Source organism: Bos taurus, chromosome 16, assembly GCF_002263795.3.
Source record: "Bos taurus isolate L1 Dominette 01449 registration number 42190680 breed Hereford chromosome 16, ARS-UCD2.0, whole genome shotgun sequence".
NCBI lineage: Eukaryota > Metazoa > Chordata > Mammalia > Artiodactyla > Bovidae > Bos > Bos taurus.
The window spans coordinates 40,472,628-40,488,981 of record NC_037343.1 but is presented as its reverse complement, the minus strand read 5'-3'; the positions used below and the strand labels follow the sequence as shown (position 1 = coordinate 40,488,981).

The window sequence follows — 16,354 nt, the reverse complement described above, 5'->3', positions numbered from 1 at the left end:
GTCAATACTCCATCTACACTGACCTGCTTACGTTCTCCAAATTTAAACACCCTCCCCTCAATGCACCTTCCCAGCTTCTTCAGGTACAGAAAATCAATCCCAATCTGTCCAACCACTACACCACATTTGTATATTATTAAATTCTATGCAATTATTTGTTTCTTTCTTATTGTCTTCTCTCCTAGATTCAGAGCCATCTGCAAATACATACCATGTGCTAAAACCTTTGACTTTAACCTCAGTGCCAAGTATAATGGGAGACTTAATAGATAGCTGAAGAATTAATGAATAAACAAATGTATCTTTTCTATACCTAAATTCTGTCACAAAATATTAAGGTATTTTTCTTTAGTTTCTAGTAAAAGACCTTTGGGAAAATCCAGTACACTTCAGTTATGCCAAGACCAAAATTAATTTTGGTTGTGGCAGTAGTAGATCAAAATTTTAGGGGAACAGTAGGCCTCTGAGTATAGGATAAGGTAGTGGCTGCAAAAATAAACATGACAAAATCTCAAGGAGGAAATGAAACTTGGGCCATCAGAGTAAGGTCTATTTAAATAATTAACCCCATTTCCACTGAGGATTTTCTCCTACAATTCTTCTTGGCTAAAATCTTTAGGTTTTGATGTCTTGGTCTCAATATGAAGATCATTCCCTCTTAAGATAGCAGAGCATCAATCAATCTAACACAGTGTGAATTAATAAAAAAAATGATCCAGGACACAGGTGGAATGGTTGGTCTTAAAAAGGGGGACAGAAAATGCATTCTTCTTAATACGTAGGGAGGCAAGACTCTATGGGTATAAAAGGCACAGGGAGGAGAGAGATTTGGTTGGGAAGAGATGAGGAGCTTTTTATCTGATTACTCTTTATTTCTGCAGTGAAATATCAGGCACAGTAAACAGTCAAGAGGGAGCAAGAATAGAGCTGTTATAGATTTGAAGAGAGAGGAAAAGGTAAGAACTAAAGACCCAAGAAAGCAGGAGCAGACTTGCTGGTAAGTGTAGTGTGCTCGTGTCATTTAATACTCTTGAATTTCAAACATATCAGTCTGCCTAGTTATATAGTCTTTCCAACCATATTCACCACCTCAGGTGCAAACAAAAATGGGTGGAGAATTGGATTTAACCTGGTAAACATAACCAGAACCTAAAGGGGCAAGGGATTAAAAGTATATCCCAGAGGTAATTATGAGAATAAACCAATGAACTAATTTGGGTAAGGAGGGAAGACTGGCTATGGAGGAGATAATAGGCAGTGAGAAGTGGAGAGGGTGAATGGGAGAAGGATCTCTGGGGAGTAGAGGAGGGCTAGTAAGAGGAATTGAATTGGATTGAATTGAATTGATTGATTGAATTGAATTCCTCTAGTAAGAGGAATTGAACTGGAGATGTAAGAGTGGTGATCAGACAGTTTGACTAAGATTCAGTGCTTGCAAAATATTGGGTTGGGAAAACTCAAATGAACTTTTTGGCCATCCCAATACATGGTCTAGGGTATAAGTGTAGGAAGTGTCAAAAAAAAAAAAAATTCAACTGAGTGGACTTTAAAGATCTTATTGGCTTTACTCAATGATTCATGAGTCAGATAGCATCCAATCTAGAAGGTAGAAAGGAGCTCCAAGGAGCTGAATAAAATGAAAGACTTTTGTAGTCAGAAGTGAGCAAGATCAAGAGAGTCATACCAGTGAAGAGTGGATTGGTTGTAGTGTGGTCACTTTCCCTTATGGGATAGGCAAGGGTCTGTCAGGCACAGGTGCTCACTAGTGCTGATCAAGAGATTCTTAATTTACTGGTTTAAGAGTCCATTTCTGAAACAGTCAAAACTGCAAATATGTTCCATCTCAGCTTGGTAACATGGGGCTTATCGTAAGTGACTCCGTCTGGGCTTCCTGTCCTGTTTTAGACAGGAGTAAATGACTGAGATGAGGTGTGGTGGAGGTTAGGAGCACAGAAAATGAGATCAAGGTACTGGAAGACCAAGTAGAAGATGGACTATTCCAGTGGATAATGAGGCATCAGAATTTTTGACAGGAGTGGGAGTGGGGAAAAACAGAAATTGAAATCTTACTGAAAAAAGGGAGAGACCTACAGCTTAGGAGATAGATGAGGATGTGCATAGACTCTAATGGTAGGTGTTTTCAGAAAACTGTTTAAAAAGAATGGTTAACAATATTTGGAAGTACTAAGAATCAAATATTCACCTCCAGCACTATGGCACAAAGGTTGGAAGAAAAAAAAATTGCCTTCACTTTCAAGGGATGTGGAAGAATTGAAATCTCTAAAGGAGACCTAGATTTTGATTACGACAAGCTAATGAAGGAGTCAGACTTTATTTTTGGGGGGCTCCAAAATCACTGCGGATGGTGACTGCAGCCATGAAATTAAAATACGCTTGCTCCTTGAAAGAAAAGTTATGACCAACCTAGATAGCATATTCAAAAGCAGAGACATTACTTTGCCAACAAAGGTCCATCTAGTCAAGGCTATGGTTTTTTCAGTGGGCATGTATGGATGTGAAAGTTGGACTGTGAAGAAGGCTGAGCGCCGAAGAATTGATGCTTTTGAACTGTGGTGTTGGATAAGACTCTTGAGAGTCCCTTGGACTGCAAGGAGATCCAACCAGTCCATTCTGAAGGAGATCAGCCCTAGGATTTCTTTGGAAGGAATGATGCTAAAGCTGAAACTCCAGTACTTTGGCCACCTCATGCGAAGAGTTGACTCATTGGAAAAGACTCTGATGCTGGGAGGGATTGGGGGCAGGAGGAGAAGGGGACAACAAAGGATGAGATGGCTGGATGGCATCATTGACTCGATGGACATGAGACTGAGTGAACTCCGGGAGTTGGTGATGGACAGGGAGGCCTGGCGTGCTGGGATTCATGGGGTCACAAAGAGTCGGACATGACTGAGTGACTGAACTGAACTGAACTGAATGAAGGAGTAATGGAAAAAGAGGTTGTGTATATAGGAGTCTTTGTTGAGGCTTGACTGTGAGAACATAGTCCAAAAGAAGGGTTTGGGGAATCTGACTGAGAGGTTTGGAGAAGGAGTTCAAGCAGGGAATATGGAGCAACGTGAGGAGATGTGGAATAACATGAAGGCAAGCCCTAAAGACTCTTTGGTGAAGAAGAACACTCAGTTCTGACCACAGTGCCTTCCTGCATTTAGTCCTCAGGCCATGTGTAGTGGCGAGGTGAAGAGAAGTATTGAGCACGGAGCTAGGAAGACTGGGGGTGTGGGAGGGGTCCTCTCAACAGAGTGGTGTAGAGCTCTTTGCGCTGCCCTTCTCTCCTGCCATGGGATAACTGCAGAGGTTTAAAAGGAACTCTTCAGGCTTGCTTTCTCTCAACTAGATGCTAGACAGTAATTGGTTCTATTCATTTACCAATTACTCCCGGGTGCCTACAACCTACAGGGCACAGTTTTAGATTCTAGGTAAACAAACACTGCCTCTGTCCTCCTGGACTTTACAGTTTAGTGGAAGACAGACATTTAAAGTAAACAAATCTACAAACACTGAATGCCAGAGAGGGTGTGGAGAGAAGGGAACCCTCCTACACTGTTTATGGGAATATAAATTGATACAGCCACTATGGAGAACAGTATGGAGGTTCCTTAAAAAAAAAAAAAAAACAACTGAAAATAGAGCTACCGTATGACCCAGCAATCCCACTCTGGGGCAAATATCTTGAGAAAACCGTAATTCAAAAAGAGATGTGTATCCCAATATTCATTGTAGCACTTTATAATAACCAGGATATAGAAGTAACCTAAATGTCCATTAATGGAGGAGTGGATAAAGGAGATATGGTACATATATATAATGGAATATTACTCAGCCATAAAAAGAACAAAGTAATGTCATCTGCAGCCACATGGATGAACCTAGAGTCATACTGAGTAAAGTAAGTCAGATAGAGAAAGACAAATATATGCCATCACTTATAGGTGGAATCTTAAAAGATGGTACAAATGAGCCTGTATACAGAAGAAAAACAGAGTTATAGATGTACAAATCAAACTTATGGTTACCAAGGGAGAGGGGAGGGGGCGGGATTGGGATTGACATATACACATCACTATATATAAAATAGATACCTAATAAGGACCTGCTGTGTAGCACAGCGAACTCTACTCAGTCCTCTGTAATTAGTTATATGGGAATAGAACCTAAAAGAGAGTGGATATATGTATATGTATAACCCACTCCAGTACTCTTGCCTGGCAAATCCCATGGACAGAGGAGCCTGGTAGGCTGCAGTCCATGGTGTCGCTATGAGTCAGACACGACTGAGCGACTTCAATTTCACTTTTCACTTTCATGCATTGGAGAAGGAAATGGCAACCCATTCCAGTGTTCTTGCTTGGAGAATCCCAGGGATGGGGGAGCCTGGTGGGCTGCTGTCTATGGGGTCGCACAGAGTCGGACACGACTGAAGTGACTTAGCATTAGCATAGCTGGTTCACTTTGCTGTACAGCAGAAACTAACATATTATGAATCAACCATACCCCAATAAAATTAATTTAAAAATAAATAAAGTAAACCCCAGATGGCCAATTATTTGTTCCAATGACTATAAGCCAAAGAACAAGATGCAACAAGATCATAGAATACTTTATAGCATTTGATTTTTCTGTATTCTTTTGAGTTTACCGTGTTGTCTTGTCCTAAAAAAGAACTCGGAAGTAAAACTAGAGATGTATGGTTTGATTATTTTCTGAGTTAACTAAGGAGACTGTGAAGTAATGGGACTGATCCCCAGTGAGACTAAGATTACTTGTTATCTCATAATCTCTCTACATGTCACTTTTTGGCTTATATGTTATCCTTCTCATGAATTCACTTTAAAACTGTAATTTACTAAGCACTGTCACTTAAATATGAGAAAATGTTAAATGGAAATTACTTTGGAAGAGAGATATCAGGCATGAAAGGTACGAATAAATAGGAAAGACCCAAGAACTATTTCATTTTTCTGGGTGGAGGCGGTGCTTTCTGCCGGAATATGCCTTGAGCCTACTTAGTCACAACATAAAATGTAAATCAAATATTTAGAATCACATGCCCAACTTCAGTTCTGTATTTCTCCTCTAAACTGCTTTGGGTCCCAATGACTCACTGGCAGAACATGATTAAAAGAATGTTTTACTCATCAAAGAAGAATGCAGCTCTGTGGGAAGAGCATGGCTGATGGGAGAACACTTGCTAATGAGAAAATACCAGATTCTTTACACAGTTTGGGAGTTCTCAGGCAACACAGGAATGGAAGGAATTTTGCCTATCGATCTCCATCACAGGAGTGTCTTTGACAGGAGATAGGACACTTTGTAATATTTAATTAAGGTTAGGAGTGTCAAGATGAGTTTAGGATAAGCTTTAAAAATTTCCCAACCTACCTACTGACTGGAAAATAGGACAACTTTTAGTATCAAGGGTGAGAAACTAAATGCATTGTTAATGCTGCTTTTCTAGATCAGCTTGGGAACTTTACTGGCAGTATTTCCTGGGAGTCTCCATGTATGGAGGAAACAAGTGAATAAATAATAAATGCAATGAACACCACCTCATCACAAAACTGGAGACCTCTCAAGTAACCATTTGGAGAAAAGGCTAAGAAACCACCCAAAAAAGTGAAAGGGGAAGGCAAATTCTGTTCACTCAGAATTCTTCAAGCTTCTCTTTAGGTCAATGCATTCATCTACTTATCCATCCATTTAGTTATTTATTTAGCAATTATTAACTGAGCAGTTACAAAGTATCTAAGGTTCACAGGTAAATAAGACAATGTCCATGTCTTCAAGGAGCTAATTTGTAATGTAATAACAAGCCACCAGACAACTACTTGGATAATTTCCAAGTTATGTGGTGCCGTGCTGAATCACCTCAGTCATGTTCGACTCTTTGTGACCCTGTGGATGGTAGCCCGCCAGGCTCTTCTGTCCATGGGATTCTCCAGGCAAGAATACTGGAGTGGGTTGTTGTGCCCACTTCCAGGGGATCTTCCCGACCCAGGATCAAACCCGCATCTCTTAGGTCTCCTACACTGGCAGGCAGGTTCTTTACCACTAGCCCCACCTGGGAAGCCCCTGCTATGTAGTAGCTGTTATGATTAACACAGATACTATGGAAATACATGATGGGGTAGGCAACCTTACCCAGTGTGGGCATTGTTTTAAGGAGGTAAGATCTATGCTGAGATGTGAAAATAAGAGGTAGGCAAAAGAGAAGGGAGAAGGAAGAAAATTCATAGAATGGGGGATATGTAACTTATTCTGGGTAAAACCTATACCAATTGACCTTGTGACTCAGCTCAGGTCCTCCAGGGTTCTGCAGTCCCTCAACAAGGGACTTCTTGAGGCTCTGATATCCACTCAGACCCAAAGCATTGAAGCTGAGAGAGCTAGAGGAATGTGGGGTGATGCAAAGGTTTTCAAAGATAACATAAGATAAATCTGAGACTTCCTAGATCTTTATTACACAGTAAGAGTGGGACAGGGGAGGCATTTACAAAGTCATTCTGAACAAGCAAGTATGAATTCAAAATGAACTATGAGTTGGCTAATTAACTGGTGACCTGGATCAAGGTGTGAGGCTGGAAAGTCCTGGCTGAGAGTTCCAGGCACTCCCTTTTCCTGGATTTCAGAGAATGGTGATTTGTTTTGTTCTGTTTGTTAGAAAAGAAAAAAGATAAAACAGAAAACATGGCATATGATCAACAAACATTGAAGAGCTAATCTGTTAGAGACTTATATTTGCTTGCTCTCTCTTCTATGTCATATAAGTGAAAACAATGAATGAGAGTCAAGGAGTGGTTGATTTCAAATGAGTGCATGGAAAAGCTTGTAATAATTACAATTGCTTGAAAAAGAGATTGCTTGCTTCATTAGGTAATGGACATCACCCTGCCCCGCCCCTTGCTCACCACCATCACTAGAGGCATGGAAGCAGAGCTGGGCTAGATACACAGGCAGGTTTCCTACATTGGCCAGGGTAGGGGGTGTTGGTTTAGTACAGATTCTGAACTCAGAGTAGCACTCAACAATATGGATCTACTAAATTAGGATCTAGGGTAGGAGAAGGCAATGGCACCCCGCTCCAGTACTCTTGCCTGGAAAATCCCAGGGATGGAAGAGCCTGGCTGCAGTCCATGGGGTCGCTAAGAGTCGGACACAACTGAGTGATTTCAATTTCACATTTCACTTTCATGCATTGGAGAAGGAAATGGCAACCCACTCCAGTGTTCTTGCCTGGAGAATCCCAGGGACAGGGGAGCCTGGTAGGCTGCCGTCTATGGGGTCGCACAGAGTCAGACACAACTGAAGCGACTTAGCAGCAGCAGCAGCAGCAGGGTAGGAGAGGGGAGTCTGTAAACTTGGATTCTTCACAGGCAGCCCAAGTGATCTGAAATGTAGCTCTCTAGGCACCAGAAGTCAACCTGGCATAGGTGACCACTGGTCTAAATGAGCCTGTTCTCTGTCCATGTAGAGAATGTTTGTCATTTCTTGCCCTCTCCCACAAAACCTTTCTTCTCCTATGTGCTTAGGGCCAATGGCAGACATTCATTACTTTATCAGCCTGGAGTAGAATTCTGGTTGGGAAACACTTGAGTTTTAAGGCCTTTATTCTGCTAAATTTTTACAATTTAAGATCATTTTATTAGCTCTAGCATTGAGGTAGAAAAAAATGCAGACTTGGACTGAATACACTTAGATTGGTTGGGGAGTATTTCCCTGCTCTTGACAATGTTGAACTCTGAAATAGACCATGAGATATTACATCCTCAGTGTTTGGGCAAACAGGATACATGTGGGGAAGGGTTTAGGAAGGCCATTGTGAAATACAGGAATGTTTAAAAAAAAAAAAAAAAAACAACCTGGAAGTTCTTTTAATTCCTATGATTCTATTTTTAACTGACTAATTTTCAAAAAGAAATATTTAGAGTCAAGCCTGATTCTCGCTTCCTTGATGGAGTTACAGAAACAAATGCTTCCAATAAATGGAATAACTTTATTTTGGGAGGCTCCAAAATCACTGCAGATGGTGATGGCAGTCATGAAATTAAAAGACGCTTACTCCTTGCAAGGAAAGTTATGACCAACCTACACAGCATATTAAAAAGCAGAGACATTACTTTGTCAACAAAGATCAAGGCTATGGTTTATCCAGTAGTCATGGCTATGGTTTATAGTCAAGGCTATGATTTTCCCAGTAGTCATGTATGGATGTGAGAGTTGGACTATAAAGAAAGCTGAGCACCAAAGAATTGATGCTTTTGAACTGTGGTGTTGGAGAAGACTCTTGAGAGTCCCTTGGACTGCAAGGAGATCCAACCAGTCTATCCTAAAGGAGATAAGTCCTGGGTGTTCATTGGAAGGACTGATGTTGAAGCTGAAATTCCAATACTTTGGCCACCTGATGCAAAGAGCTGATTGCAAAGAGCTGATTCATTTGAAAAGACTCTGATGCTGGGAAAGATTGAGGGCAGGAGGAGAAGGGGATGACAGAGGATGAGTTGGTTGGATAGCATCACGACTTAGTGGACACGAGTTGGGGTAAACTCTGGGAGTTGGTGATGGACAGGGAGGCCTGGTGTGCTGCGCTTCATGGGGTCGCAAAGTGTTGGACACGACTGAGCGACTAAACTATACTGAACTGAAAGGGAATAAACATAATGTCTGGGAGAACAGTCAAGTTTGCTCTCAGAGGTCCCCAGCTTCACTTCTTAATAGCTCAGTTTTCATTTTGCAGTAATAAACCACTTCTTATCACAGATTTGACTGAGAACCCCACTGTGACATAATGGAACACCTTTCCTATGATGAAGTCACTCTCATGGGGAAGGGGTGGGTGAAGTACTTGCTTAGGAAGCCTTGTTCCTCAGTAACCAAACTCCAGTGAGAAAGGAAATTGCTTCTCTAAAGTGGATAAAGAGGCAATCTCCACTATTCAACTAAATGTACCTCCTCCAGCCTAACTCCTCACTAAGCCATTTTTTCCCCAGCTTATTTATCCTTTCTCCTCTGCAGTACACAAAACATCATCTGAAGAAGGGTTGGGAGAAAAATACTCTTTCCTTCTGGTCTTGTTTGGATATAATGGGATCCAAAAAACCCATTGGCTCTCTCTGTAACTTCTTTTATCCTCAATTATGAATTCCTGATAGGAAAATAAATCAATTAATTAAGTTCCCAAGAGTTCAAATGATGCATAAAACTATCTCTTTTGTTTAAAATTCAGAGAACTTCACAAAAATTTTTCAAATAGGTTCTGCATCAAAGCTACAGCAACCATTTATTTATTTACATAAAAGTAGCATTGATTTGTAAGAAATACATTAATGGTTTGGGAAAGATCAAAGTATCAATAGAATGCCATATTCTAAATCTATATCTTTGTCCCAGTGAGTAGCCTATAGAAGGAATGCTTTTATGTGATCAGGGTAATTTCTATACAAAAAGTCCCTCAAAATGTTGCCTATGAAAACTTTCTAGTGCTCCCAGGAAGGAAGGAGCATGAGTAGGTGCTTGTTTGAAATTATTCCTCCCTCTGATGGCTCACAGTATTTCTTTCTCTTTGATAACTCCTACCTAAGAGGTAGAAATGCGGCTGTGACAGCAATAATGTAGTTTTAAGGTGATGAAAGACTTTATTTGCTAGAATTGTGGCAGGAACTATCCCTCTTGAAAAACTGTCTTTTGCAAGGATGGTGGGAAGTTTCACCTTTCCTGAAACAGGCTTTTCAGAAGGGGGAAGGAAGAGGCTGCTGGGTCAGACTAGCAAGGAGGAACCAAGTAGAAAATAGTACTGCTCTCAAGACACTGTAGAGAAGGGAATTTGGAGAGAAGGACTGATTCTTACTAACCACCATAAATGAAACTCGGGAGCTAAGAAGACATGACCCAAAAATATTGTTGGGAGTTTACTGTATTATGTCCTACAGAGAAGTTCTCTACTGCCTTCTGTGTGCACGTGTGCTATGAAGGAAAGTTTTATGGCTCAAAATAGCCTGGAGTTAAAACTCCCCTCCAGGTCCTCCCCACCATTCTATGCAAAACAAAGAACTCTCTCACCCGAAAGAAAAAAAAAAAATGGACATTAAGGCTGAGCCCAGCTCCCAGCTGGTTCAGCCTCTGGCTCATCTCCAAAATTCCTTGCCCCAGCCATTTAAGAGATAACTACTCCGAACAACCTTGGAGAAGAGGCCCCCTTAAGACAGTAGCTTTCCACATATAAGACTATACATATTTACTTTTTTCTTGGGTTAGGCAGCAGCTCACTAATCTGACTTCTGCCCCTTCTCGCCTCATTAAAAGTGATCTGTAAAGTGCCAGTCTCGTTCTTTTTCTGAACCTTGCCTTCTCTAACTCCCTTACCCTACAGGCTAAGTCACTTTAGTTGTGTCCAACTCTTTGCGACCCTATGGACCATAGCCTACCAGGCTTCCCCATCCATGGGATTCTCCAGGCAAGAATACTGGAGTGGATTGCCATTTGATTTTCAAGGTTTTAGAAACTGGATAATGAATTCTTAGTGAGATCTGTAAGTGACTTGGTTTAAGGTCAGACCAGCTGATCTGTTTAATACTTATTGAATAATCATTCAAATCAATTTTGTTATTGATGTTAGATCCAGGAAGGCAAACAAACATTTGAAACACTAGTGCTCAACTCTTGGGTCTTACTTATAGGGGAGGCAAATCTGGGCCAGAGGTCCTGTGGAATTCTTTCTAATAGGATATTTTAAACTGACAAGCTTTTAAAACAGCACATCTTTAACTGTGACTTTTGATTTTTAGTCTTATTGCTGCTTTAAGAATGTATCTATATCCATCCATCCATACACACAAACAAAGTTATTTTTGCTCATTTTGACAAAGGAAATAAGAAGAGAGAAAAATATTTGACTCTTTGGCTAACATCCCAGACACAGTTTTTAAAAAAGCCAAAACAGAATTAAATTAGTGGCAATCAGCCACATAATTTACCTCTTTATGATTTAACCTAAAATATAATGGAAGAGAGACAAGATGTTTTAAACAAAAAGATCTATGAATATATCCATTGTATTTATATTCAAAAAGAAAAAAATAATTAAATCAACTTTATGGTAATAAAATTCAAAATAAAAATTAATGAATTAGTTTCTTCTGTGAAAAACAGTTTCACAGCTCAAATCAAGACCCCCTGTCATGATAAGGTACTAAAAGTGTTCCCATTATAATCAGAAACTGAATAAAGATAACCATTTTCAACATCATTACTGGGATCACAATCTCAAGTAATTAGGCAAGAGAAAAAAAAAAAAAACATAACAGATAAAATTACAATTTTTTATATACACATATATATATACATACCTAGAAACATTGGGACTGATTAAAAAATATTATACTAAGAGAAATCGACATAGTGACTGATTAAATAATTCACAACAATCAGTAGTTTCTCAATACAGAGGTAAATGACAAACTATAGTGGGGAAAAGATACCATCTACGATAAAAACAAGAGAGACAAATACCTAGAAACAAACTCAACAAAAAATATGCAGGTCCTATCTAAACAAAGCTTGCAATTCTATAAGGGAACATAGAAGTCTTGAATCAATAGGAAATTATTTTCTAGAAGTAATATTCAAATGATACCAATTCTCCTTAAACTAAGGTAGAAATTCAAAGCAACCCCAATAAACATCCCAGGAAGACTATCTTTAACATGGTAAACTGATTCTAAAATTTATATGATAACAAACAAATTTATATGATAACAAAAAAGTGATACACACCAAGAATTTTTTTTCTACACCAAGAATTCCCATCCACAAAAATAATGAGAGATTAAAAGAAATATTACTAGGGATTAAAATGGTCATCAGTATAATCCTAACACACAGAAGAATGTCAATTATATAGTAGGCCCTCTATAAATATATTGGATACGGGCATAACAGAATGAATTTCAGCCAGAATGATGAAAACTACTGGTTCTGGTAGAGTTAGGAAGATCTATGGACTGGCACAGAGAATCTAGAACCATACCAAATCCTCAAGGGAAATCAGTACAACAGAAAAAGATGGTACTTGAGTCAGCGGAGAAAGATGGATTATGCAATAAATGACGTTGAGATAAACAGCCAGCCATTTAGAGAAAAGAAAATCAAGCAAAACTAGATTGCTACCTCACCCCTTATATCAAAATTCATTCCATTTGCAGAAGAAAATACAAAAGTTGATTTTATAATAGGGCAGGCCTTTTTAAGCAAAATCCAATCCAGAAACCAAAAGAAAAAGACTAAAAAGTATACATTAAAATTAAGGTTTTAAAAAAATTAAATAATACCAAACACACAAACTAATCAACGTGAAGTGAATAGAGTGGCATTATAAGCTTAGGAGAGAAGCTGGATTTTTTTATACACACATGTATATGTATATATAAAAAACTAAGGTAGAGGCAGCGAGAAAAGCAAGAAGAATAGCATAAACAATACCAAGAAAATAAATTGAGTGTAAGATATAAGGGCAAGAGTGAGGAGAAACAAAGGGTGTGCCTCAGGAAATGAGTATAAAGCATGAGTCATTAATTAATTCATTTTTGTTTTGGTTGAGAAACTCAGAACTGTATCTGGCCCTTCATAGCATAACAGTTTGGCAAACCCCATCTTTGGATGAAGTTGACTACCATGCAGCTGAAGAGGCACACACCCAGGCAAGAAGGGCCAACATGTGGCCTCCATTAGGTAAACGATTTAGTTAGACTTCAGGCCAAAGTTGCAGAAACCGCAAGAGGTTATCTTTGTGAGCATTCTCAGTGGCTGCAGTCTTTTCCAAGCATAACTCAGAGGCCAGACTAATGATGAGCTGAGATGACAAGTAGACACAGAAGGACTCAGCCCCAGCTACCCACAACCCTCCTGCAGGCTGAGTGGCATGCTTCTCATTGTTTTCCAACCCTTATCATCTGGTCACGGCACAAAAACCTTTACACAGATGTAGGTGGAATATTCTGGAGTCGTTCTAGACCACCACCAGCAGTTCTGGAATAAACATTCTCTCCCATGCTGAATGAGAATTTAGTCACCCAGGGAATATGAAAAGAGTGAGAAAAATATTCTGTCCTTTGCCCTCTAAAGTTGTTTTTTTTTTTTTTTTTTCAATTAAGGATTTGAGTAAAACAAGAACCAAGATTGATGAGAGGGAGCTTCCATGGAAGTTCAGGATGGGAGACACTGCCATTAAAGTTTTGGCATAAAATATGTAAACCTGCTTGCAGCTCTGGCAAATGCACTCAGTTGTGGGTGTTTGAATCTCTTTAGGCACCTGGGACAGTGGACATGGTTAGTAATTTCTTAAACTTCAAAGGGCCAGCAGAGCACAGGCTCATTTTAATCTCATATTTGTACTTTACTTGACTATGTGGCATTTGGATCTATTCTGTGTGAAAATAATCAAGTCTGGACTCCTGAGTCTTGGCCCTTCCAACACCACCACTGGATCAAGACAGAACAAATTCATTTTCATGAGGTACAACTCCTGGCTTAAATGAACAGTTTTGCTAATCCTCCATGAGTTACAGTTAAGACCTTTGTAGTCAGTGAAAACTCTTTTTTTTTTTTTTTTTGTAGTACCATTGGTAATAAAACCCAGTGAATTCACTTCCAGTTGAGGTGATAAACCAAGAGTAGCATTCCCCTCTCCTCTGTTCTGTTTCATACTCCTCACCACTGTCCAGGTACCACTACCATATCCCAACTGAATATATATTTTGTAACACGGATTCATGATAAAAGACCCAGTCCTGTAGTAACCCCACCAGGTGAAAGCCACAACAGAAACTCTAAATCCTGGAGATCCACTCACCACAGCAGAGACATTTTGCTAAGTATCTACAGTGACTACAGCAAATATTAAAAAAAAAAAAAACAAACAATAAAAACCTTAATAATATAAGATGCTTTGTTAAATTCTGTGAGAACATTTTTATCCTTCAAGAATGAAAGTACAGTTTAAAAATCTGAAAGCTTATCAAGTTCAAGCAATTTACCTAGTTCCTTGTCCTTCCATCACAAAGTATGGCCAAACTTCTAAGTTTCTCCACAGTGAAAGGAGAGAGGAAAACTGGAAGCTGTTCCTCAGCAAGCTTTCAGGCCCATATCTGAGAAGCAGATGTGTGATGAATAATACACAGGGCTTTAAAAGTGATTATTAGGCCTTGCAGGTAGAAAAGGAAATGACAGTTTCTGAATGCTGGTGAGAAATAAATGAACCTCAGCACCAGCAGACAGTAAGTCACCCTAAGGCAGAAAGCAAAGTCAGCATTTACTTTACTCTTTTCTCATGGGTTGGCACTGGTGGTGTGGAACTCTGAGAAGATTTGCAACAACTTAGGAGCTGACATAGAAGGAACTCAACACAGGTAGTAGGCATCATGTTCGTGTATCTCACTTGAGCAGTATAGCTATGAGATGCTAAGTTGTTTCTGGCTAAGGTCAGTTTTGATTTCAATCCCAAAGAAGGGCAGTGCCAAAGAATGTTCAAATTACCATGCAATTGCACTCATTTCACATGCTAGCAAGACAATGCTCAAAATCCTTCAAGCTAGACTTTAGTAGTACGTGAACTGAAAATTTCAGGATGTACACAGTGGATTTAGAAAAGGCAGAGGAACCAGAGACCAAATTGCCAACATCCACTGGATCATAGAACAAGCAAGAGAATTCCAGAAAAACATTTACTTCTGCTTCATTGTCTATGCTAAAACCTTTGACTGTGTGAAGAGCAGCAAACTGGAAAATTCTTTGAGAGATGGGAATACCAGATCACCTTATCTGCCTCCTGAGAAACCTGTATGTAGGTAAAGAAGCAACAGAACCAGACATGGAACAACAGACTGGTTCAAAATTGGGAAAGGAGTTTGTTAAGACTATATTGGCACCCTGCTTATTTAACTTCTGTGAAGAGTACATCATGCGAAATACCAGGCTGGATGGGAATCAAGTATGCCAGGCGCTTCTTGATGAAGGTAAAAGCGAAGAGTAGAAAAGTTGGCTTAAAACTCAACATGCAGAAAACTTAAGATCATGGCATAATATCCCATCACTTCATGGCAAATAGAAGGGGAAAAAGTAGAAGCAGTGACAGATTTTGTTTTCTTGGGCTCCAAAATCACCACAGACAATGACTGCAGGCATGAAGTTAAAAGACGCTTGCTTCTTGGAAGAAAAGCTATGATAAATGTGGACAGTATATTAAAAAACAAAGACATCACTTTGCTGACAAAGGTCCATATAGTCAAAGATATGATTTTTCTAGTAGTCATGTACAGATGTGAGAGTTGGACCATAAAGAAGGCTGAATACTGAAGAAGGTGCTTTCAAACTGTGGTGCTGGAGAAGACTCTTGAGAGTCCCTTGGACAGCAAGGAGATCAAACCAGTCAGTCTTAAAGAAAATCAACCCTGAACATTTATTGGAAAGACTGATGCTGAAGCTGAAGCTCCAATAATTGGCCACCTGATGTGAAGAGCCACTCTGATGCTGGGAAAGACTGAAAGCAGGAGGAGAAGGGGGTGACAGGGGATGACATGGTTGGAAGGTGTCACTGACTCAATGGACATGAATTTGAATAAACTCTTCGTGTCTGACTCTTCGTGACCCCATGGACCACAGCACACCAGGCCTCCCTGTCCATCACCAACTCTCAGAGTTTACTCAAACTCATGTCCATTGAGTCAGTGATGCCATCCAACCATCTCATTCTCTGTTGTCCCCTTCTCCTCCTGCCTTCAATCTTTCCCAGCATCAGGGTCTTTTCAAATGAGTCAGGTGGACAAGGTATTAGAGTTTCAGCTTGAACATCAGTCCTTCCAGTGAACACTCATGACTAATCTCCTTTAGAATGGACTGATTGGATCTCTTGCAGTCCAAGGGACTCTCAAGAGTCTTCTCCAACACCACAGTTCAAAAGCATCAATTCTTTGGCACTCAGCTTTCTTTATACTTCGATTCTCACATCCATACATGACTACTGGAAAAAACATAGCTTTGACTAGACGGAACTTTGTAGGCAAAGTAATGTCTCTGCTTTTTACTATGCTGTGTAGGTTGCTCATAACTTTCCTGCCAAGGAGTAAGCGTCTTTTAATTTCATGGCTGTAGTCACCATCTGCAGTGATTTTGGAGCCCCGAAAAATAAAGTCAGCCACTGTTTCCTCTGTTTCCCCATCTATTTGCCATGAAGTGATGGGACTAGATGCCATAATCTTAGTTTTCTGAATGTTGAATTTCAAGCCAACTTTTTCTTTTTTTTTTTTTTTCCTCTAATTTTATTTTTAAAACTTTACATAATTGTATT

General features: G+C 39.7%; 2 long non-coding RNA genes across 4 annotated transcripts in view; one reads left to right on the top strand and one right to left on the bottom strand.

Moving 5' to 3' along the window:
- Positions 1-13,867, top strand: part of LOC132342464 (uncharacterized) — a 55,645-nt gene extending 41,778 nt beyond the window's left edge. Inside the window, exons 2-3 of the long non-coding RNA XR_009490845.1 lie at positions 882-997; positions 13,164-13,867. This is a non-coding gene — a long non-coding RNA (uncharacterized lncRNA). The remainder of the gene's footprint in view (positions 1-881; positions 998-13,163) is intronic.
- Positions 1-16,354, bottom strand: part of LOC132342129 (uncharacterized) — a 209,629-nt gene that overhangs the window by 175,167 nt on the left and 18,108 nt on the right. The window lies entirely within an intron of this gene.